The 25,416-nt window shown below is 39.1% G+C and overlaps 1 protein-coding gene and 1 long non-coding RNA gene across 2 annotated transcripts in view; one reads left to right on the top strand and one right to left on the bottom strand.

Annotated features, from left to right (window-relative positions):
- The window catches only part of LOC129822734 (anion exchange protein 2-like), a 126,463-nt gene that overhangs the window by 10,483 nt on the left and 90,564 nt on the right, over positions 1-25,416 (top strand). The window contains exon 2 of the mRNA XM_055881084.1: positions 14,773-14,829. The gene's annotated coding sequence lies outside the window, so the exon portion shown is untranslated. The remainder of the gene's footprint in view (positions 1-14,772; positions 14,830-25,416) is intronic.
- Positions 23,382-25,391, bottom strand: LOC129822735 (uncharacterized). The gene is made up of 2 exons (XR_008754522.1): positions 24,603-25,391; positions 23,382-24,187 (listed from the first exon to the last, which is right to left on the bottom strand). It is a non-coding gene; the product is annotated as an uncharacterized LOC129822735 (long non-coding RNA).

Raw genomic sequence — 25,416 nt, 5'->3', positions numbered from 1 at the left:
GTGCCTCTTTGCTTGAAATCATGGGAAAATGGGAGCTCCCCTTTTTTCCTCCAAAAAAGCTCCATAACAGCTCCATTTTTCTTTCATCATACCAGAGGACATTTCTCCAAAAAGTACAATCTTTGTCCCATGCAAACCGTAGTCTGGCTTTTTTATGGCGGGTTTTGGAGCAGTGGCTTCTTCCTTGCTGAGCGGCCTTTCAGGTTATGTCGATATAGGACTCGTTTTACTGTGGAAATAGATACTTTTGTACAGGTTTCATCCAGCATCTTCACATGGTCCTTTGCTGCTGTTCTGGGATTGATTTGCACTTTTCGCACCAAAATATGTTCATCTTTAGGAGACAGAACACGTCTCCTTCCTGAGCGGTATGATGGCTGCGTGGTCCCATGGTGTTTATACTTGCGCACTATTGTTTGTACAGATGAAGGTGGTACCTTCAGTTGTTTGGAAATTGCTCCCAAGGATGAACTAGACTTGTGGAGGTCTACAATTTTTTTTCTTCTGACGTCTTGGCTGATTTCTTTTGATTTCTGGAATTTTCCAAGCTGTTTTAAAGGCACAGTCAACTTAGTGTATGTAAATGTCTGACCCACTGGAATTGTGATGCAGTGAATTACAAGTGAAATAATCTGTCTGTAAGCAATTGTTGGAAAATAAACTAAATATATCATGCGCAAAGTAAATGTCCTAACCGACTTGCCAAAACTATAGTTTGATAACAAGAAATTTGTGGAGTGGTTGAAAACGAGTTTTAATAACTCCAACATAAGTGTATGTGAACTTCAGACTTCAATTGTATATCGTGTTGCTGAATGTAACTATAATCGGACTTGAGATGACCAAAAAACTTTGAGGTTTATCGCAGAGGCCCAATCGATTCTGATGCCTGACATATCGCCACGTGATAGGCCTAAACATTTTTTTTTTTAAATGTCAGTGACATACGAGTTTGGGCACTAGGCAGCTAATTTAGGATCTGAACAATCTAATTGAGTTGTTTGCGTTTGATTAAATCTTAAGAGTTATGCAAAAGTATTAAGGCCTGCCTAAAAGGCAGTTGACCTTTTTAAAAAGATGATAGTCTTCCTCTCACCTACCCACCCCACCCACTAGCACGTACTCTGTCATATTTGATTCACAGTCCAGCTGAGAAAGTCTACTCCAGGCGTCGGAAACTGAACGTTTGATATAAAGAGGAAGTATGTCTGTTTAGGAGCTAGAAAATCATTAGCTGAATGGTCGTCATCCACTGACCCACGAACACGCCAGGATGCTGTAGGAACGTGTCATCTCTCTGCGGTTGTGATCTCAGAGCTGTGGTTTGTTTTTCACTGGAGGTAATCAAGCAGCTCCATTTGTGAAATGATCAGTTAAAACTGGACTTTGTGTAACAATGTAAATGCACCACCAACAGGGCTTAGTGGACCTCTTCACATAGGCTATGTTATTGTGTATTGCTTCAACATCCAGAAGGAAAGGCGGGAGAACACCTCCCTCCTGCGTTCTTATCAAGAGTTCTTGCCACTATTTGTTTATTTTCTTTTCAGCTTTCCTTCACAAATGAATTGCCTCAGTACTTAATCTGTTAAGATAAACACATCTCTTTCCTTCTCCAAAGGGCTTGAGTAACCATTTAAAAAAAAAAAAAAAAGGTGTATCATATCCATAACAAATGTGATATTAATGCTGTTTTTCATTTCCAATCACTCGGAATGGCTGAAACTGCTCTCTAATCAGCAGGCATCAAATAAGCAGTGTTACAATTACTTTGGCTGAACTCTTTGGAAAGCCTACTCTTTGGCCAACAGTCATTGCTTTAAACCCCATTGGAGCTTCTAAGTATATACCGAACCACATACTGTTCGGCACCCTTACTACTCCCCCCCCCCCCCCGAGTCATTGCTTTAAACCCCATTGGAGCTTCTAAGTATATACCGAACCACATACTGTTCGGCACCCTTACGACTGCATCTTTGATCTGTCTGGGTGGTTAAATAAATCCACAGTATAATTATTAACTTAAAGATCTGTCCAATGTCTGATTTTGTTATTGTTACCCATCTACCAATTCAATATTTGACAGAGGAAGGAGTAGTCATAAAATAATAATAATGTAAACCCCTTTTATTTTACACAGTCCATGTAACTTATGTGATTTGTTTTGCCAAATTTTAGTCCTGAACTAATTTAGGCTTGCCTAAACAAATGGGGGTGAATATTTATGCACGACTATTTTAGTTATTGAATTTCTATTAGTTCATTCTTTTTAAATACACTTTGACATGGACTATTTTGTGTAGATCAAAAAGCTTCACATTTACCATTATCTCGTGAGAACATTGACCTTTTTATAGTACTCGTGCAGCCTGAGATGCGCTCCAGTGGACTAACAATGACACCTTAGCACGCTGAGCATTTATGCTGGCTGGGTCCACAAAGTTTTGGCACAGCTGTTTTGATAATTTTGTAAGCTAATGATTTTACTTTTGCCTACAGTACCAGGGGTGTCATGCGCCCATTATTTTAGAGGGGGCACAAAGTACGTGACGATGGATGTGTGGGGTGGTTGGAGAATTGTGCATTTTTCAAACACCTGAAACGGAGCCATAAACACCTGTAATCTAGAGACATAATCATTACTCCTAATTAGAGGTCGACCGATTAATTGGAATGGGCGATTTCAAGTTTTCATAACAATCGGTAATCTGCATTTTTGGAGACCGTTTATGGCCGATTACATTGCACTCCATGAGGAGACTGCGTGGCAGGCTGACTACCTGTTATGCGAGTGCAGCAAGGAGCCAAGGTAAGATGCTAGCTAGCATTAAACTTATCTTATAAAAAACAATCAATGTTAACATAATCACTAGTTAACCTGTTTGGCGTGCAAGCCCGACATCGGTACATTTATGACAACAGCTACTTCAAGTGCAGGGCGCGAAATTCAAAATATATATATTTTTAAATATTTAACTTTCACACATTAACAAGTCCAATACAGCATATGAAAGGTACACATATCGTGAATCCAGCCAACGTGTCCGATTTTTAAAATGTTTTACAGGGAAGACAAAATATGTAAATCTATTAGCTAACCACGTTAGCAAAAGACTCCACTTTTATTACTCCATCAGTTTTTGACTCCATCAGTAGCTATCACAAATTCGGCCAAATAAAGATATAAATAGCCACTAACCAAGAAACAACCTCATCAGATGACAGTCTGATAACATATTTATTGTATAGCATATGTTTTTTTCGAAAAATGTGCATATTTCAGGTATAAATCATAGTTTACATTGCAGCTACAGTCAGAAATTGTACCGAAAGCAGACAGAAAAATTACAGACACCAACGCCAAATAACTAAATACTCATCATAAAACATTTCTGAAAAATACATAGTGTTCAGCAATTGAAAGACAGGCATCTTGTGATGCCAGACAATATTTCCGATTTATTAAGTGTTTTACAGCGAAAACAAAATGTAGCATTATATTAGCTTAGTGCAATAGCCAGAAACACTTGGGCGCCGGCGACTACGACAGATGTATATGAAATAACATCATTAATTGGGTCTTACTTTTGCTTATCTTTCATCAGAATGTTGAACAAGGTGTCCTTTGTCCAGATGAGTCGTTGTTTGGATTCAGAATGGCAACTTTCTCTCTCCATTTAGCAAGCGTGCTAGCCGGGTTGCACGGATCTCTCCATGTAAACAAACGGAAGAGAACTGAACACGGCAAAACTCCCGAAAAAATTTCAATAATCTGATGAAACTATATTGAAAAAAACATACTTTACGATGATATGGTGACATGTATCAAATAAAATCAAAGCCGGAAATAATAGTCGCATATAACGTCAGCAAAACAAAAGGCAACCCCACTGTCCAAATTGCATTCTTCAGAGTACCGGAAATTGGGTACACGTCATTCCAAGAGGATTTATTCCATCCCAGATCGAGATAATCACCTCATTTCTTCTCTCACAGCCTTCTTGACACCCAGAGGAAGGTGTATGACGTGTATGTATACTAATAGGTCTTGTGCCCATGTATAGGCATGAAGAAGAATAGAGCAGCGATTTCAGACGTTGAACTTCCGGGTCAGGAAAAGTGCTGCAGAAGGAGTTCTGTTTCACTCAGAGAAATAATTCAAACGGTTTTAGAAATTAGAGAGTGTTTTCTATCCAATAGTAATAATAATATGCATATTGTACGAGGCCGTTTGAAATGGACACATTTTATCAGGCTACTCAATACTGCCCCTTGCAGCCATAAATAGTTAACTACACATGGTTGATGATATTACTAGTTTATCTAGCTTGTCCTGCGTTGCATATAATCGATGCGGTGCCTGTTAATTTATCATTGAATCACAGCCTACTTTGCCAAACGGGTGATTTAACAAGCGCTTTCGCGAAAGAAGCACTGTCGTTGCACCAATGTGAACCTAACCATAAACATCAAAGCCTTAAAATCAATACACAGAAGTATATATTTTTAAACCTGCATATTTAGTTTTAAAAAATTATGTTAGCAGGCAATATTAACTAGGCAAAATGTGTCACTTCTCTTGCGTTCATTGCACACAAAGTCAGGGTATATGCAACCGTTTGAGCCGCCTGGCTCGTTGCGAAGTAATTTGTCAGAATTTTACGTAATTATGACATAACATTGAAGGTTGTGCAATGTAACAGCAATATTTAGACTTATGGATGCCACCCGTTAGATAAAATACGTAATGGTTCTGTATTTCACTGAAAGAATAAACGTTTTGTTTTCGAAATGATAGATTACGGATTTGACCATATGACCTATGGCTCGTATTTCTGTGTGTTATTATATTATAATTGTCTATGATTTGATAGCGCAGTCTGACTGAGCGGTGGTAGGCAGCAGCAGGCTCGTAAGCATTCATTCATACAGCACTTCCCTGCGGTTTGCCAGCATCTCTTCGCAATGCTTCAAGCATTGCTCTGTTTATGACTTCAAGCCTATCAACTCCCGAGATTAGGCTGGCAATACTAAAGTACCTATTAGAACATCCAATAGTCAAAGGTATATGAAATACAAATGGTTTAGAGAGAAATAGTCCTATAATAACTACAACCTAAAACTTCTTACCTGGAAATATTGAAGACTCATGTTAAAAGGAACCACCAGCTTTCATATGTTCTGAGCAAAGAACTTTAACGTTAGCTTTTTTACATGGCACATATTGCACTTTTACTTTCTTCTCCAACACTTTGTTTGTGCATTATTTAAACCAAATTGAACATGTTTCATTATTTATTTGAGACTACATTGATTTTGATTATATTAAGTTAAAATAAGTGTTCATTGTTCATTCAGTATTGTTGTAATTGTCATTATTACAAATATATATAAAAATCGGCCGATTTTAATCGTGTCTGCTTTTTTTTGGTCCTCCAATAAATCGGTATCGGTGTTGAAAAATCATTATCGTCGACCTCTACTCCCATTACTATGTAAAAATATATATATATTTTTCTGCGTAGGTTATCTAAGCATTTACCTGTTAAATTGGTATTTATTTTAAATCAAGTAATTTTTCTGCATATCTAAGCAAACCCTTGAGCTGTCTGTATCCTCCTGACTGGTGGTTCTTTAAAAAAAAAAAAAATAAGAAACTAAATATGCTTCTCTGCATCTCTGCGGGTAAAATATTGAAAGGAATGTTGTCTTATTCAGTACATTTAGTAATTGCTTGCTTTTCTAAAGTTTAGCAATGCTAAGATCGATAGCCTGAAATGGCTTTGTATCTAGTTTTATGAGGTTGTAAGATGGGTTCCCAATCTAGCTGGTTAGCTAAAGCCAACTTCATAAAATTGCTAGGTGGCTAGTATTACAGAGAAACAAAACATTTGTTTGATTTATTCATCAAGAAGGAATCAATAGGCTACATAGCTTGATCAGATTCATTTACAAACATGCCTATCACCGGCAGCTAAAATCAAATCAACCGCAGTGTGTCACTCTCTCCTCCCCTGACGATACTGCATCCACTAGAGTATCTAGCATCCTGCCTAGGCATCTCTTATGCTCTGTGCACCTTGGAAGGAACCACTTACTGGGGAGAATAGGGGGGGTACTCTTTGCCTGGTCCAGTCAGTGTGCCCCCTCAGCAAAATACCGATGATAGATTTTTTTGTTGTTTGTAAGTAATTATGATAAAACATGGGCTTAATTGTTTAGTAATTAATTGAACATCTGAAAAATGTAAAAACAGGACAAATCTGATGGGGCAGTGCCTGTGGGCATGACAACACTGCACTACGCTAGGGTTAAGTGGATATACTGAATAACATAGCAAGGAGTCATCCACACTGACATTTGTATAGCGGTATGATCTGTGTTCAGGCCTAAACATTGGTATGCAACAGCTGCTGTAACACTGACCAGAGCTTGAACCATACAAATGCAAATTGATCATGATCTGAGAGATTAGGCTTCATAGTGGCCATTGCTGGTGTGTGTGTAATGGCCAGAAGAGAACATGATCGTGTACAACAATTACTAGTACGTAAACCATGTAGGCCTTAACTGGGGATTTGGGAATTTTTCTTTGGTGTTTGTAAAAAAGATTTGCCATGCTTTTGATCTGGATCAAGAGTTAATTCCTCACTTTTTTAATACCAAAGACTTAAAGCTTTCTATTCAGACTGATGCCAAGTGCATAGCTTTTGTATTAGTCTTACAATTGTAGTCCAAAAACTTCAATAGTAGATTATAAAAGTATATTTTGCAAGGAATGGTACCAGCTCTGACCTCCTAGTCTAGAGCTGGGTGATATGGCCAAAATATTTTATCACAATATTTTTCACAAAACATTTGACAGTTTTGAATAATACAAGTTTTAATTATTCAGGACCCTAGTGTGGCAACATAAATTCTAAGTGATTTTCACTGTTCAATCCAACTTCACCCCCCCAATAATTAAGCATTTTAATAAATGTCTGCATTTTCTGCACTTTTGTTTTCATTTCAACACTTTCAGGTAAGACTGCCTGATGTGTGTGTATATATATGATGTATTGTTGATTGGTGAACTGTTTTAAATCATGGGAATATAATGATTATTGTAATTCAATAGTTGATATAGTCAGCTGCACTTTGAATGCATTGTTTGACATCACAAGAACAGGAAGCCAGGGTGAAATTGGGAAAGGGTAGGAACCGAAGTGTTAGTCAGTGTTTCCTTGGGGACCGTATACGATGTTATATTTTTAATATGTAGCTAGCTAGCTAACATATTCATGTTTTGCTTTTTCCTCTCTGATTTAGAAGATACCATTGCACAAACATACTGTTATAGGCTTACACCAGCACTGGTATCAGGCTGTATTTTAGCTAGCTACATTTGTGCTGACTCTGATTTTACAGCTAGCTAGCCAGCTACCTAGCAATTTTAGCATTAGTGGCTAACAATGTATTTTAGCCACAACTTGCTAAGAAAAGACTAACTAGCTGTTTGCAGACAAACTAATAGTGTAATTTGTTTTTAAACTACTAATTGACCAATGTTGGTTCAACTATTTGTATTCCATTTTTTCTAGAGATGAATCGGATCAAGCACAAACTGTGCGATGAAGTTTCCAACAGGCCAATATTCTACGTAGTTTAGCACAGAAAATGGGGTAAATAACTACAATGACCATAGTCCATTGCGTGCCTACTTGTTTGTGTTTCTTTTACACCAACTAGGTTAGTTTAGTGTGGGGCAGACAGAGGGAGAGAAGAGACCGAAGACTGCTCGATTGAGAGGGATGGATAGCAGTTGCTTCGAGGTATCTCTACATGAAAATACATGATCTAAGTGATTGATAGTTGTTATTCAAGTCTTTATTTACTTTGAATAACTACGAATTTGTCAGACAGCACTGGCAGCAGCTCTCTGGAGATGAGATGACTTCAATTGAAATAATGGTAGTTAAATGAAACTAATGTAATCAGTGCATAAAATAAACTTTGTTTCACCAGCCACTGTGGCAGGTAGATTTTTTAAACAGCCCCCAAAAACACTTGCTAAAATTACACCCACAAAGCACAAAAAAACATAAGCAAATGTATTACTAATAAGATGTAACTAATGTGGTATATTGAATAAAAAAAAATTTGTAACCGGAGTCTTTTAACCAAAATATCACAGATGACAAATGTTAAACTGCGGTGGGTGGTTACCATGGTAACGTGACGAGTCATGTTTGTGCCTGTGAGATTGTCTGATTTAGTAGAAGCTTCCCTAGCAGTTGAAACTCAAACATAGAAAAACAACCTAGCTTGTGAACAAAACAATGTAAATAGCCAAGAAACACAAGGACTTATGTTTGTTATGTATGTCTATAGTGTACAGTGGCAAGAAAAAGTATGTGAACCCTTTGGAATTTCCTGGATTTCTGCATAAATTGGTCATAAAATGATCTGCTCTTCATCTAGGTCACAACAATAGACAAACAGTCTGCTTAAACTAATAACAATGTTTTCATGTCTTTATTGAACACAGTGTAAACATTCACAGTGCAGGGCGGAATTTTTTTAATTTAATAACTGGTTGACCCTCCTTTGGCAGCAATAACCTCAACCAAACGTTTTCTGTAGTTGCGGATCAGACAGACCTGCACAACGGTCAGGAGGAATTTGACCATTGCTCTTCACCAAACTGTTTCAGTTCAGCAATATTCTTGGGATATCTGGTGTGAACTGCTCTCTTGGAGACATGCCACTGCATCTCAATCGGGTTGCGGTCAGGACTCTGACTGGCCCACTCCAGAAGTGTTATTTTCTTCTGTTGAAGCCATTCTGTTGTTGATTTACTTCTGTGTTTTGGGTCCTGTTGCATCACCCAACTTCTGTTGTGCTTCAATTGGCGGATAGCCTTACATTCTCCTCAAACTTGGGAATTCATTTTTCTGTTCAGGCCCTGAGGCAGCGAAGCAGATTTGGGATGAGGTTTTGATCTTGGTGTGCGGTGCCATTTTTTTCTCCACACATGGTGTTCCTTCCAAACAACTCAACTGTAGTTTCATCTGTCCACAGAATATTTTGCCAGTTGTGCTGTGGAACATCCAGGTGCACTTTTGCAAACTTGAGATGTGCAGCAATGTTTTTTTTTGGACAGCGGTGGCTTCTTCCGTGGTGTCCTCCGATGATCACCATTCTTGCTTAGTGTTTTACGCATCGTAGACTCGTCAACAGAGATGTTAGCATGTTCCAGAGATTTCTGTAAGTCTTTAGCTGACTCTCTAGGATTCTTCTTAACCTCATTGAGCATTCTGCGCTGTGCTCTTGCAGTCGTCTTTGCAGGACGGCCACTCCAAGGGAGAGTAGCAACAGTGCTGAACTTACTCCATTTATAGACAATTTGTCTTACTGATTTTATAAAATATTTCATTTTGATGTCTTCACTATTATTCTACAATGTAGAAAGTAGTAAAAAATAAAGATAAACCCTGGAATGAGGTGTCAACTTTTGACTGGTACTGTTTACATTGCACTACTTAGAGTCAAAATCGATTTTGAGATTTTACCGTTTGGAAAATGTTTACGGAGTGATCTTCTCCTCTCGCTTCAGCCATGCAGTGCGCTTCGCAAAAGTGATTGATGTCCTCATTATGACATTTTTGACTTTACCCTGTATATCTAAAATTACAATATACACTGATTGTTTAAAGCAAAACTATTGCTGATGGTGAACCTGAACAATCATAATAAAATCTATTGTAAGCCACGTTCAACAGTTATAGCCAGATGAGAGTTGTCTCCGGGTAGCTTACTTTTATGAAGCCATTTTAGCATTTGAATGCAGAAGGTGCCGCGCAAGTGTGCAAGATCAGGAACAGGCCGTCTACCTTGCTTTGGTCAGCGCTTATCAGAAAATATGAGCAATTTTTGGAAGGCAGATAGTAATATATGTGTGAATCTGAGATTTGTAACGCTTTAATCGATTTTCTGAGTGATGCGTGCTACAATTATATCGGTTTGGGGTCCTCGGACCAATGCATCTTAAACATTTCAATTGGGACCAATGCGTATCAGTGAAACGTTACATCCCTAGAGAGCAACCAACAAATGTAAATGCCTGGAGTTTGCAAAACTGCATTGGCACTTGGATTGGAACCTGTGCTCTGGTGAGATTATATGAATAAAGAGGTCTTTGGCCATATACAAGTGGTGGGTTTGGCGTCAAAAGGATGCATATGCAGAAAATAACTTCATACCTACTGTAAAATATGATGGTGGATCTTTGTTATGGGGCTGTTTTGCTTCTACTGGTCCTGCGGCCCTTATTAAATAATTCAACGACATCATGAACTTTACCAGGTACAACGACATTTTAGTTAAAAACCTGGTTGCTTTCTGCCAGAAGGCTGAAACTTGGCCGCAAGTGGATCTTCCAGCAAAACAATGACCCCAAGCACACATCAAAGAAATGGTTAATTACCACAAAAATCAACATTTTACAATGGGCGTCTCCGTCTCTGGACTTGCAGTAACAGGAATTGAAATGACAGGAAGCAGGAGGGAATCTGCTTCAGTAAGGACTTTTAATCTGTTATTTAGACTCGTTTATTGTTGGTTTGATGTTCATGTTTTTGCTAGGGCTAAGTTGGTACCAGTATCACAATAGTCATTAGTATCGTGTCAAGGAAACAATGTTTCATTTTTGTCATGGGGGCAAAATATTGAGATACTGGTATCGTCACAACCCATGTTTTTCCCCAGTTAAGTTCTGTAAGTCACTTTAGCCAGTGTTGGTTTGTACGATGCTGTAGCTCACCACAACAACTATTTCCGCTAGCAAATACAGTATATATGCTGTTTTTCTTTTGGAACTGAGGAAGAGAGTGTAGTTGGCTGTGTTGCAGAGGAAGAAAGTTTGAATTGGAAATAATCTGAGCATTATGCTACTGTCTGGTGGGCCAAGGTAAAACCGCTTCCAATGCTCAATTGCTCATCGTCCGCCACAATCCAAAGAAGCTCACACCGCTTTTTATAGGACTGACCACAGTCCCAATGGATTAATGATATTTCCAGAGCACGATCGGAAACAGAGGGAAACCCCAGTCTTTAAAGTGGCCTCTAGTTTTTGCTTTTTGTGGCTTTTGCTTTGCGTTTCTTTCCCCAAGACTCATTTGACTGACTCCCTGTGAGCACATAATTATTTACCCACTGACAAACAATCATGCATGGACACCAATACACTCACACACACACACACACGTGTGCATGTTCACATAGGGCTTTGTTACCCATGGTCACAGGCATTTCTTTAGCACTAAATCTCATATAAGCTAATGTGGAATGCTTGTTGTTTGACCGACTGCCAAGTGGATAAGTGTTCAGATTCGAATTACTACACACTTAGTTCAAAACTTGTATAATCCACTCCCTTAGCTGATTTATATGGAATTGTTTGAAGTTTAAGCGGATTGATAGTTCTGTTTCTCTTCATGGAGGTAACGTACTATGCCTCTGGACTACAATGTAGCCTGATAGCAGTCATTTCTCCATCTCAGAAGCACTAAGTTATACCAAAACCACATCCATGGCATATAGAAAAAGCTACTTCTCTAAAACCCCATTTCTAAAATGTAGATGTCGAGATTTCCTCCCCGATATTAGCTGCTATCATCTAATCTAAAATGAAGCAATTTGATCTGCCAGGATATCGTTGCCCAATATCCTTTGAGGATGTGGAAACGACTCATTGCAGTTGTCGTGTGTGGGCAATTCCGGATAGACTGACCTTCATGTCTTAAAGTAATGATGGACTATCGTTTCTCTTTGCTTATTTGAGATGTTCTTGCCATAATATGGATTTGGTCTTTTACCAAATAGGGCTATTTTCTGTATACCACCCCTACCTTGTCACAACACAACTGATTGGCTCAAACGCATTAAGGTAAGAACTTCCACAAATTAACTTAACAAGGCACACCTGTTAATTGAATTGCCTTCCAGGTAACTACCTCATGAAGCTGGTTGAGAGATGCCAACAGTGTGCAAAGCTGTCATCAAGGCAAAGGGAGGCTACTTTGAAGAATCTCAAATATAAAATACATTTTGATTTGTTTAACCCTTTTTTGTTACTACATGATTCCATGTGTTATTTCATAGTGAAGACATCACAACTATTATTATACAATGTAGAAAATAGTAAAAAAAAAAAAAAAAAGAAACTCTGGAATGAGTAGGTGTGTCCAAACTTTTGACGGGTACTGTATGTATTCACACCCCTGAGTCAATACTTTGTAGAAGCAACTTTGGCAGCGATTACAGCTCTGAGTCTTTGTTTGTTTCTAAGAGCTTTCCACACCTGGATGTGCAACATTTGCACATTTTTATTATTTTAAAAATTCTTCAAACTCTGAAATTGGTTGTTGATCATTGCTAGACAACCATTTTCCGGTCTTGCCGTAGACTTTCAAGTAGATTTAAGGCAAAACTGTCACTCGGACACTCGGACTATTCACTGTCTTCTTGGTAAACAACTCCAGTGTAGATTTTGCCTTGTGTTATAGGTTATTGTCCTGCTGAAAGGTGAATTCATCTCCCAGTGTCTGGTGGAATGCAGACTGAACCAGGTTTTCCTCTAGGATTTTGCCTGTGCTTAGCTCCATTCCATAAAAAAAAAAAAAAACTCCCAAGTCCTTAACGATTGCAAGCATACCCATAACATGGTGCAGCCACCATTATGCTTGAAAATATGGAGAGTGGTACTAAGTAATGTGTTGGTTTTGCCCCAAACATAACACTTTGTATTCAGGACAAATAATGAATTGCTTTGCTGCATTACTACGTTAGTGCCTTGTTGCAAACAGGATGCAAGTTTTGGAATATTTTCTATTATGTACAGTCTTCTTTTCACGCTGTCAATTAGGTTAGTATTGTGGAGTAACTACAATGTTGTTGATCAATCCTTGGGTTTCTCCTATTACAGCCATTAAACCCTGTAACTGTTTTAAAGTCACCGTTGGCCTCGTCAGCGGTTTCCTTTCTCTCCGGCAACTAAGTTAGGAAGGACACCAGTATCTTTAGAAATGACTGGGTTTATTAGTACTAGCGATGAAGCGATTTGACATTTTTGGCCGATACCGATATCCAATATTTTCCTTGCCACAAAACCCGATACCGATATTTCCTATTGTAGCGGCCTTAAGCATTCTAGTACAGTTATAGTTGAAACACACACGCTGTATTTTTCGTGGCGTCATTACGTCATCTATCTACGTTATATAGGTAGGCACATCAGCTTTGACATCGGTTTTGCACATCAACGTTGGCATTTTCAGCTAATATCTGCCGATTTCCGATATTTTTTAAATATCGTACATCCCTAATTAATAGACCAACAAAGTGTAATTATTAACTTCACCATGCTCACAGGGATATTCAGTGTCTGCTAATCTACCAATAGGTTCCGCCCTTTGCGAGGCCCTGGTCTTTGGTTGAATCTGTTTGAAATTCACTGCTCAAGTGAGGGACCTTACAGATCATTTTGTGCAGGGATGAGGTAGTCATTAAATTATGTAGGGCAGTATTTGTGCAGCTTATTATGGGACTTTTTAAGCACCTTTTTACTCCTGAATTTTAGGCTTGCCCTAACAAAGGGGTTGAATACTTATTGACTCAAGACATTTCAGCTTTTCAAATGAATGTGTGTAAACTTGTATGTATGTATATATATATTTTTACATAATTCCACTTTGACTTATGAGGTATTGTGTTGTGAATACTTTCTGAAGGCGCTGTATCCACCTCAAATATGCACATTGATCTGGTACTCCCTATATATAGCGACATTCTTGTATTTGATCTTATTCCTCATGTGTTACTATTGTTTTACTCGTAGGCAAGCATTTCACGGTGAAGTCTACACCAGTTGTATTTACCGAATGTGACGAATAAGATTTGATGTATCAGGTATTTCCTGATACAGGGTTCACATTATCCTGTATGTTAGTCTGCTGGGAAGGTGAAGGCTTTCCTCACTCAAGATTAGCTAAACGACTCCATCACTCTGGCCTTGTTTTATTACAAGGAAATAAGTGTTATCTGTTTATTTTTGAGCAGTTCAAGTTACTGGTATGATGTTTATATGCTACATCATTTTTTAAATTTACTTATACCATTGATTCTTGAAGTATATACCTTTGAAATGCCTCATGGGCTTAGTTCAACTGTCGTATCCCATTAGAACCAATACTATAAGCTTGTTTTTACTTTATTGTTTGTAAACAATGCAATTGTAAACCAAACACTGTACAGCCTCAACATGATTAAAACTATGTTTTTGCTATCATAGATGGTCAGTCCTTGCATTCTTAGTTCTGTCTATGAATTGGAGTGGTTACATTTCTCCAGCCCCATCCCTCACCTGTTTACCAAAACAGCGCCGGGGCAACCACTTTATTATTGTTTGAACTGCAGATTGCCTCTAAGTTTAGAGCCTATAAGGTATTCAATTGTGCCTAAAAAATGGTTAATAGGTGTGTGTGTCAAGTCTCTGACTCATTGTCGAGTCACTGACTCCGGTCACATGGCTACTTGTCAGCTCCAGGAGGAAACATTATCTTGAGGAAGGCTGCTGTTGTCAGTCTGTGCCTGCTAGTGTGAGGGAGAGCGTCTGGGATAGCTACAACACAGCCAGTAACGGTGCTCTAATTGCAGCTTTCTTTCTCTTCCTCTTTTTTCTTTCTTTCACTTGGTCTGGTTCCTGGTTACCCCCCCCCCCCCCCCTCATAGCGGCGCTCAGATGCATCACGATGTCAGCGGTGGCTCCCCTGCAGTAAGCAAACAAAGGTACAGTATACGTTTTATTTAATTTGTCCTTCCCTCTACAGTCTCAGTGGTGACTTGGAAGTTTTGATACCTAACTTGTCCCATTTCTCTGTTTTCATTCGATTTTTTTCATTTGACTAACTTGACACAACTGGGTCGACATGGGCCAGCTTTCGATACCTTGTTGCCCTGACGAATTGAGGCTGTTTTGAGGGCAAAAGAGTCATGAAGGCAGTCAAATTCCATGTGACCGTTTAGTCACAGTAATTAGGCTTCTCCAAAGTTGATTGCTGCTGATTCTCATTAGTAGCCTATCAAACTTGCTAACTGCCACGTACTCAGCACTCTATTGTCCCTTTAATTACTCTATCAATGCAAATATATTTGAAAATTTAATCAAACACTTCATGAGCTCATGTTGCGCAACATTTCTATCGGCTATGCAATTGCGAGAGAAAACAGAGTGATGGCCGTTTTCTATAGGCTAGGCTTACTATATTTATTTTTTAACTTTCCTAATATTGACGAAAAGTCATTGTGGACAGTTCTTCTAGTATCTTCAATATGCACCTCGGAATTGGATAAGGATGCGCGCAGTTGCGTCCCCGATGTGTCTGTCTTCACTTGTGATCAGGTCTTTCTCACAGGCTACGTGATGGAGAGCGCGTCCCTCAGGGAGAAGGGCACAACGTCCACTGCCCGCATAAGGCATAGATTTTTTTTGTGCATTATGGCCACACAAAGGGGATGCTGCTGTGAAACTCTAGGCATTATCAAGTGCTTGTGAATGAGAGACTGATGTAGTTTGTACAGCCTGCGCAAAGAACAAAGTCGATCTTATGTCTTTCTAGTGACTTTTTAGTCGCATCATGCAGCCTTACAATGTATTAAAAATCAAAACATATAGCCCAACGTTTGTAGAACGACTAAAGTTACATTAAGTCTAAATTAAGCTTTGTTCAATTGTATTCTTCATACCAGAAAATAATGCCACGGAATCATAAGCAAATCTTGTCTGCTAAATGAACCAGTGTTGCCTACAGGCTTTTGGCGTTGACAGATCAGGACCTAACATAAGGACAACTCGGAGTATGCTATTCTGTTCTTCTGAAAAAGACTACATTTCCTTTATATCATGCTTCTTTAGACCTGTCTAAAATAAATAATGGATTTATTGTGACTGTGTAGGCTATACTACATGGATTTATTAGACTTCCGAATGTCGGCATCAGTGGCTTGTAGGCTATGTGTGGAAGCCAGGAGATGCTAAATGTGTTTGTTAATTAACGGTCAATTATTGTGAGACCGACAGTTATTTTTTTGGCAATCACCGGCTGATGGAATTTCGTGACTGCCACAGCTCTAGGTGCAACTCCAATATTAGGAAGGTCTTCCTAATGTTTGGTATACTCCATGAGTGGAGGCTCCTCAGAGGAGGATCATCCTCCTCATTAAAAGTGATCATTTTTAGGAAAACTATATTAAATATATTCATGTCACCAAATAATTGATTAAAACAGTTTTTAAATGATCTACAGTAGCCTCAACAGCCTTCTGTAGGGTAGCACCATGGTGTAGCCAGAGGACAGACAGTTTCCATTGGATATATTGACTTAAATACAAAACCTAGACTTACTCCTAATCAAAAGATCAGAGAATTAATATGCTACAGGTAGCTAGTACTGCACTGCATAAAATGTGGTGAGTATTTGACTCGGAATAGTTCAACAGTTTAACCTCTCTTGGGCACGTGAGACGGTAGCGTCCCACCTCTTCAACAGCCAGTGAAACTGGTGGGCGCCAAATTCATATACAGAAATACTCATTGTAAAAATTCAGAAAACAAAACATGTTTTACATAGGTTTAGAGATTAACTGCTTGTGAATCCAACCACGGTGTCAGATTTTTTAAATGCTTTACGGCGAAAGCATACATTACGATTATGAGAACATAGCCCACTAAACAAATCATTACAAACAGTAGCCAGCCAGCTAAAACAGTTACACAATTTAGAAATAGAGATAAAATGAATCCCTTTGATGATCTACATATGGTTGCAATCAGCAGACATCAATAAATGTTATTTTTGTTCAATAAAGTATCTTTATACCAAAAACCTCCGTTTTGTTCACGCGTTTTCTTCAGTAATCCACAGGCTAAAACGCATTAAAAACAGGAAGACAAAAAAATCCTAATTGTATCCGTAAAGTTCATAGAAACGTGTCAAACAATGTTTATATTCAAACCTCAGGTTGTTTTTAGCCTAAATAATCAATCATATTTCAACCGGACAATAACGTCATCAATATAAAATGTAAACAAGAAACGCACTCTCTCGGTCTTACGCAGGAAGTGACACGGCAGGGTCCACTCATTCCACTCATTCAGACTGCTCTTACTACTTCATTTTTCAGAATAAAAGCCTGAAACATTTTCTGAAGACTGTTGACATCTAGTGGAAGGCATAGAAACTGCATTTTGAGTCCTAAGTCAATGGATACTGTATTGGCATTGAATAGAAAACTACAAAACCAAAAAAAAAACTACTTCCTGAATGGATTTTTCTCAGGTTTTTGCCTGCCAAATCAGTTCTGTTTTACTCAGACACTATTTTAACAGTTTTGGAAACTTTAGTGTGTTATCTATCCAAATCTACCAGTTATATGCATATCATATATTCTGGGCCCGAGATGCAGGCAGTTTAATTTGGGCATGCATTTCATCCAAAATTCCGAATGCTGCCCCCTACCCTAGAGAAGTTAACACATGTATTTATTTTGAAATGAAGGAAAAGCAAGAGAGCGAATTTTTTTAATTTATTTTTTATTTTTATTTTTTATTTTTTATAAACTTTCTCTTAGCTAGCGAATGTAGCTAGTTAGTGTAGCCTACTCAAAAAGCTGGCTGAAACCGAGGGATGCTATGTTTTCTAGCTGGCTATCCAACACTGGATTTCTTCCAAGTCAAGGTAAGCTTTTGGTTTTATTAGTTTATTGCCACCGGGGCCCGCCGGTGAGACTTTTTAAACTGCTTGCTGACTGTACACTGTACTGCATGATTGTAGCGGGTTTACTAACCACTTAGTTCTAGTAGCTATGTTGACTATGACTTTAGTTAATATGGTGACAATGATATAGGCTGTGTGTAGCAGTTATGATATGAAGGTTTGGCTTGGAAAGTTATTTTTGCCTGGTCACAGACAGCTGGAGTCCACAAACAAAGGAAAAAGGTGAGAGGAGGAGAGCGCCTAGATGCAAGAAGGAATTATACAACGAGCAAAATGATCATGTTTGTGAAAGTGGTCTGTGTTTGAGCGTGAGTCAGTGGTGTATTCATTCTGCCGATTCTGTTCAAATGTTTCTTAAATGGAAGCAAATGAATTGGGGATAAACATACCTGAATTTGTCCAATAGTCTCTTGTTTGCAACTGTTGGACTAATTATGTTAAGAGAACTATGTTGTCAATGTTCAAAAAACGGAACTTCAATTAACTACTCAACCCAGAATTTGTAAGATACTGGTTGAAATGAAAACAGACAGAGGCCCAGCCTACAATAGTCAAATGTTTATTCACGAGAGCGCTCTCAAGTCCACAATACAAAGACATCCATTTTATAGCTGTGCACATACTATCACACAAACAGTAGATATCCTACGCACATACTGTATCACTACCCAGCCGACAAAGATTAGGGAGACCGTGAGAAGTACTCCCTGCCCTCTCCCAAATCTCTGAGGCCTAGCCAGGTCTGCATCGAATTTTGCTCAGACATTCTGTGTTTAAGATACTATAAAGATATATTGTACAGATATATTGTTTTACCCTAATTCTGACAAACTACACACATCATTAATTATAATTTTACTGACTAAAACTACACACATCATTAATAATAATTGTATTATTCTAATCCATTTCATACAATTATAAGGTTTCAGAGTGGAATTATTTCGTTATCTTTCAACATTTAAATGATTTTATCAATCCACCCTTAATGACTAAATAATACACACTAATACATCAAACACTATAGGGAAACATAAATGTTATACAAGAATAAACCAAACCAATACACCAATGACATCGAATACTCATCAAAACTGTTATAGCCTATATCCAATTATAACTCTTCCTGTTAAGATTTTTATTAATATCTGCATAAAAAACAGTAAACATTAAAAATTGTCTCATCCAACATTGGCTCCTCGTAGTTAAAAGAAACGGAGCCATCTCCTAGGCCTGGAGGCCTGTATTCGTCATATCTTACCATCTGTTGCGTCATTGACTTCTCCAGAGTCCTGGTGATCAAACCTCTCACACATGGGACCAAACAACATCCACACAGAACCAAAACATTCATACAGGTGAAAGTTGCCCACAACACAGTGATTATGACATTTTTCCATTTCCCAAACATACTGTCAAACCAATTGGTTAGAATTATCCACCCCAGAGTTCTCTGCTAACTCATGAGCTAATGTGGTTAAACCAGCCAGGGCCTTGGTCACTGATCCGTCTGGAGCTGTGTTATCGGGGATGAGAGTACAACATTCCGCTCCAAATATCACACACCCACCCCCCCTTCTCAGCCAGTTGCATATCCAATGCTATTCTATTCTGCCATACCATCAAACTAGTAGCAGCTGTTTGTTCTGCTAACCCTTTTATCGCCTCTCTAGTATAGTTGATGAAACGCTGTTGGTTAAAGTAGATTTAATTGATCCAATCTACATTTTTATTGAGAGTTGACCACCAGAAGATGCTTGATTCCAATCCAGCCCATATCTGATTCCTAGCTTTGAACTCATCAGGCACCCCCCTTGGAACCCCAATGCTATCGATGTAAACTCTATTGTCAAAGGACCCTGATGGGGATACAGATAATGCAGATCAATGCAACTGTCAATGTCTGGCTTCCCTGCCTTCATGAACAGCTTTACCATACAGGCCATTCCCCTGGGTGAATCAATTCCATCAAGTGGAAAGGGGATGGTTGTCAGCTGAGGTTTGGCTGTGGCGCCGGCATAACATTCTTCTTTAGCTACTGATCTGGCTGTATACTGAATCCATTCCAACCATAGGTTGGAATCCCCATAACCAGTTTCCACCTCAATCACTTCCTTAAGATCTTTCGTCTGAACTTTCCGCACCGGTCCTTGGCTCTGGATGACTCCACGGGTAATGTCCGTTTTGTCAGGGGTACTGCTGGTATTCTGGCTGGGCTGTAGAACTATCACCAGCTCTAACCTCTGCTACCCGGAATGGTACCGTAGTGTCGACCAAAACCTGGTCAAAACCAACATACCATAACCCTAGATCATCTTTTTTTATGTTTTTTTTTTATCCTCTTTTTTTATTAAGTGACCTTTTGCACTTTGTTAATACAAAATCCTCATCTTCTACACTATGGGTCAAGTTACCACCTTCTGCCTTCTCGGGTTGGTCATGGTATATTAGTAATATGGCTCCCACAATCAAACACCTCAGACCGACTAGCACTCCTGTAAAGCCCCACCCTTTCCCGGAGAACATATCATAAGCTAGAGGCCAGCCCATACTTTTACTTCTTTGATCGCACACAGGGAGGATAGGGCGGGTTAGGGGATCTTCATTAGAGGTGACCCCCGAACCTTATTGGTATTCGGTTCTTCTCCTAACGCTGTGATTGTTCGCCAGTGTCGGTGTGTCTTACCCTCTTGCAATGTGTGATATGAACCCAAGTAGCTATTTCAGCTATTCTCACAACGAAGGCTGTCACCAGAAGTACTTGGTCTGGCCCCTCCCCCCTGTGGCTGCTTCAAGTCCTTTTTCTTTAGTGATTGGGCCCAGACCCAGTCTCCTGGCCATATCTTGCATGTAATCTCCTTCTGTAGTTCTCCTGTTGGGCATATAATCTTTGACATATGGGTTTGGTTAATGAACAGTCTTATGTGTTCTGCTAGTATATCTTCAACTTCTATGTCTACCTGTTCTGGTCCCTAACTCTGGAATCGTGTCCGCCAAGTAAGTTGGGAACGCTTCTACTCCTTTACTATATCTATTATATAAAATAAAAAGTATACATTTTTTTAGTTCATTATCCAATAGGCCACAAAGTGTGTACTAACCTGCTCTACCACCTGCTCCACTATCCCCCCCCCCTGTTGATACATGGCTCTGCCCATGTATCAATTTGGCCGCATCTCTAAACAATGACTTAGGTAAGATTAGTAAATTATCCTTACGTCTGACATTATCTTGTAGGATCGCCCCTTTCATTTTCCCCATGTCCAATTCTCCCTGGGGCGTTTGTTCTTGGCTATCCTGTAACAATTCTCTGTCAAGTGTCTTATCTTCTTTAAAATTTATCTGTGCTGCTTTGTATGGTTTTAAATGCCTATGTGCTTGTCTGTGTAAATAGTAACCTTTCTCTCTTATTTCAATGCTACTATTTTGGCCTGTTGTGCAGAATAATTTCTGGGCAATGGTTCAGTGTCTAACACCTTAGTTCCTGAAACCAACTAAGCTTTCATTCCCCTTTTGTCTCCACTCAGTAACTGTTATCTACCCATTCTGTGTCACTTCTATCTTCTCTCCTCATGCTACTCCCCAACTATCAAGGTCTCAGTAGTGCAGGGAGGGCTTCTCCGTCTGCCCTTCCTTCTATCTTTCTTATAACAGTCAGTATCAAATATGGGTTGTTTCCAAATATTGACTAAATGTCTCACTGTCTCCGTCTGAACTCATGGATTTTAGAAAAATCAACAGGTCTATGGTAGTAATCTCTAAGTGTGAAATTTCTTACACTGCATACAACAACAGCTGTCAACCTAAAGGAAAATAAAACTTTGCGAGATTTCTAAACATTACTTAAGCCACCTTAAAATCAGTATTACAAATTACCTTAAATTCATTATCCAAATGGCCCTCCCATGAGGCTGATCAGACCACAAAGGAAAGCCATGATAGAGGTCAAAAGTCATACCACCCTTTCACAGTAATGTTTCTTACTATATTCGACAAATTAACCTCTCTGGGATAGGCGGGACGCTTGCGTCCCACTTGGCCAATAGCCAGGGAAAATGTAGAGCGCCAAATTCAAAATAATGATATAAAATCAAACTTTCATTAAATCACACAAGATACCAAATTAAAGCTACACTCGTTGTGAATCCAGCCAACATGTCAGATTTCAAAAAGGCTTTTCGGCGAAAGCATAAGATGCTATTATCTGATGATAGCACAACAGTAAACAAAGAGAGTTTAGCATATTTCAACACTGCAGGCGCAACACAAAACGCAGAAATAAAATATAAATCATGCCTTGCCTTTGACGAATTTCTTTTGTTGGCACTTCAAATGGTCTTTTTGTTCGATTTAATTCCGTCCATTTATGTCTAAACTGTCCATTTATTTGGCGCGTTTGATCCAGAAAAAAATTTGCTTCCAATTTGCACAACGTCACTACAAAATATCTCAAGAATTACCTCTAAACTTTGCCAAAACATTTCAAACTACTTTTGTAATACAACTTAACCTTTCTGGCTCTGGCGTTGCGCTAGCGGAACTCCTCCCACATTCCACTGAAAAGGCAGAGTGCGAAATTCAAAATATATTTTTTCGAAATATTTAACTTTCACACATTAACCCTTTCACACGTACCATCACACAGGGTGTGATCGTTCTACAGTGGTCCCTGAAGCGTACGATCACACCCTGTGTGATTAGAACACCCATTTAGAACGCTCGTTTAGAACGGCCAGTTTCGAATGACGCAACAATCAGCGTTTGAGTTGGCCACACTTTTTTCAGAAATTATTTACACAAACAGTCCTTACAAAGTTATGTCCAGAATGTGAGCAGTTTATTTTTTGGATTCAATGTTCAGACATTCACAGAAGTATATACAGTATAGCATAACACAATCATCCTAACCGGGAAAATGTAGGCTACAATAGTCCTAGCGCTAACTGAGGAAAGATTGACCCAACACAAGCAGTTATTTTTCTAACTCTAGGCTGACATAAACTACAATATGAATTAGCTAATAGCAATTACTATGTATAATTAATCACATCACGGGTGTTCTCACCATTGATCGAAATAATTAGGTAAAACTTTATAGAAATCGAAAGTAATCCGATGATTAGTTTCAGCGCGCAGCCATGCATTTTTCCTCACAGAAACCGAAGAGAAGACGAGATGAGTTTGGTCTGTTTATAGTATTGTAATGAAACAGCAGGGTCGTTACAGTATGCATGTTGAAGGGGTGTGTCATCTACCATCGTTCACATCCCACCATTCATTTCCGGAAGTACTCAAAGAATTTATGAACTCTTACTCACCTCATTTTGTTATAACATCTTTGGTCAAACAGACGATTACGTGAACCCAGAATGCATTGTATGTCAACAAACATGGCTACACAGCTGGAATTAGCTTAGCTCATCATAATCAGTATAACCTTCAAAAAAGTATTTTACACACATGTGCCCATTACAATCTGTGCAAGAATCGGAATGCATGATTTGTCACCTAGATTTGAAAACATGTGAATAAAACGGTAAATACACAAATAATTGCCACACGAAACATTTTCTGATAGTGATTTATTGATACAAGTGGCGCGTGCCGGCAGTCAACCACGTACCCTCTCACTGTAAACCATTCAGTGTTGTTGTTTATGTATGTAGCTAGTGAGCTAAGCTGAAGCATTAGCAATCTTTCAAAAGGAGACAACAAACAAATGTGGAAATTATGGAGATTTTTTAAAAATTCTGACAATGAGTCAGAGTATGAAAGTCAGGAATCAGATTCTGACTGAGTGAGGAGCTGCCCCCCAACCTTGTAGCCACTGAGAACCCTGAATCTGAATTTCCCTTGTCCACTGAGGAAGTCCCAGGTCCCTTTGAAGATGCTGGTGGTGATGGTGGCAGACTGACAGTGGATGAAGTACAGTTCTGTGGTAGCTGGAAGGCTGACAGCCATTTCATCCCTCCTGGCCCTGCTGATTGTGTTGATGAGTCCCAGTCTGGAGTGCAACGCCCCTTGCCATTTCCAACTGAGGCAGAGTGCTTCAAGTTGTTTCTGACAGAGGAGCTGGTGGGAGACATAGTAGAGACCAATCACTATGCCTTGGAGCTACAGGAGAAGAGAGAGCCAGGAGTGGGGGACAACCACAATTTGTGAAATGTACACATTCCTGGTGACAGTAAAGACTGCTTTCTAGTTCTGCTGCTATGACTGCATTTCATCAACGCTACTACCATCCTAAATGACCCGTTATACAAAATAAGAAATGTTAACAGCTGGCAGTAAAGTGGCATGACAAACGAGACGTCCAAGTCCTCTCCACTGTCCATACAGCAACCATGTTGGCCACAGGGAAGGTGGACCACCTGACGGGGGAGAGAAACAAACCAGACAGAGAAACATCAAACCAGACTGCGTGCTTGACTATTACCTCAAAATGGGGGCAGTGGATAAGGCTGACATGATAAACAGCTTTGTGGAATGTACTCAGAAAACGACCAAGTGGTATAAGATATTTCTCCAGGGTAGCGTCAAAATACAACATGCCAATACTTCTGACGCATTTAGCATTGTTTTACAGAACTAATAGAATAATGTAACTAGCTACATAAGCACGATTGAATATAACACCATAAAAGGTGAGTAACATGAGTAACGTTACCTCGCGTGTCCGCGGTTATACGGAATATACACAAATATATTATGCTCCATACACAGTGAGCTACGGTAGAAACGGTATAACACGACACAGAAACTATTATAACGTAATTAGGCACTTACTTTGATAGAAACGCAGTCTTGATTTGAAGATGGGTCTCTGTAGTGACGCTTCTAGCGCTGAGACGCTGTGCCACTTGGGAGTCATAAGGCCAGGGTAGCTTCGAAATACAACACATGCTAATACTTCCCTGACGAAATTAGCATTGTTTTCCAGAGCTAATAGGAGAATGTAGCTAGATACCTAAGCATTGAGTATAACAACATAAATGTTATGAAATGAGTAACGTTACATCGCCTGTCCGCGGTTATAAGGAATGTACATAAAAACATGACGTTACAGTAGAAACGACATAACACGACATGCAGAAACTATTATAACGTATTAAGGCACTTTGATAGAAACGCACACATAACCAAAGGTATTATTGGTAACGAAAACAACTTTGATTTCGATGCAGGCGACAGGTGGAAAATATGAACACGTGTATGCAGGACGGCAGATGAGTAAATGTCCTGCACAAACAATTGAGAAGTGTTTGGGGAATTTTGTCCGGGTCAGAAATGTCCCAAAAATTAATTGGTCCGCAAAAGTAAAAATGACTACTTTTATGTGAATGAATAAGGCGAAACACACATCATTTCAAACTGTTATTAGAAAATAAAAAACTTGTTAGAAAATAATTTTAAATTGACAAATAAAACAGGCTGCGTGCTTTGGTTTGAGGGCAGCGCAGGTTAAATGTACTGTTACATAACAATCACATTCTGGAATGGAGAGAACGTTCTAACATCACGTGCATAAAAAAACTCACGCTGGGGCGACCGTTAGAAATATTTGGAACTCACGCATGAAAGGGTTAACAAGTCCAATACA

This window comes from Salvelinus fontinalis, chromosome 25 (genome assembly GCF_029448725.1).
Source record: "Salvelinus fontinalis isolate EN_2023a chromosome 25, ASM2944872v1, whole genome shotgun sequence".
In the NCBI taxonomy this organism is placed as follows: Eukaryota; Metazoa; Chordata; class Actinopteri; order Salmoniformes; family Salmonidae; genus Salvelinus; species Salvelinus fontinalis.
This window is presented reverse-complemented; position numbering and strand designations above follow the sequence as displayed.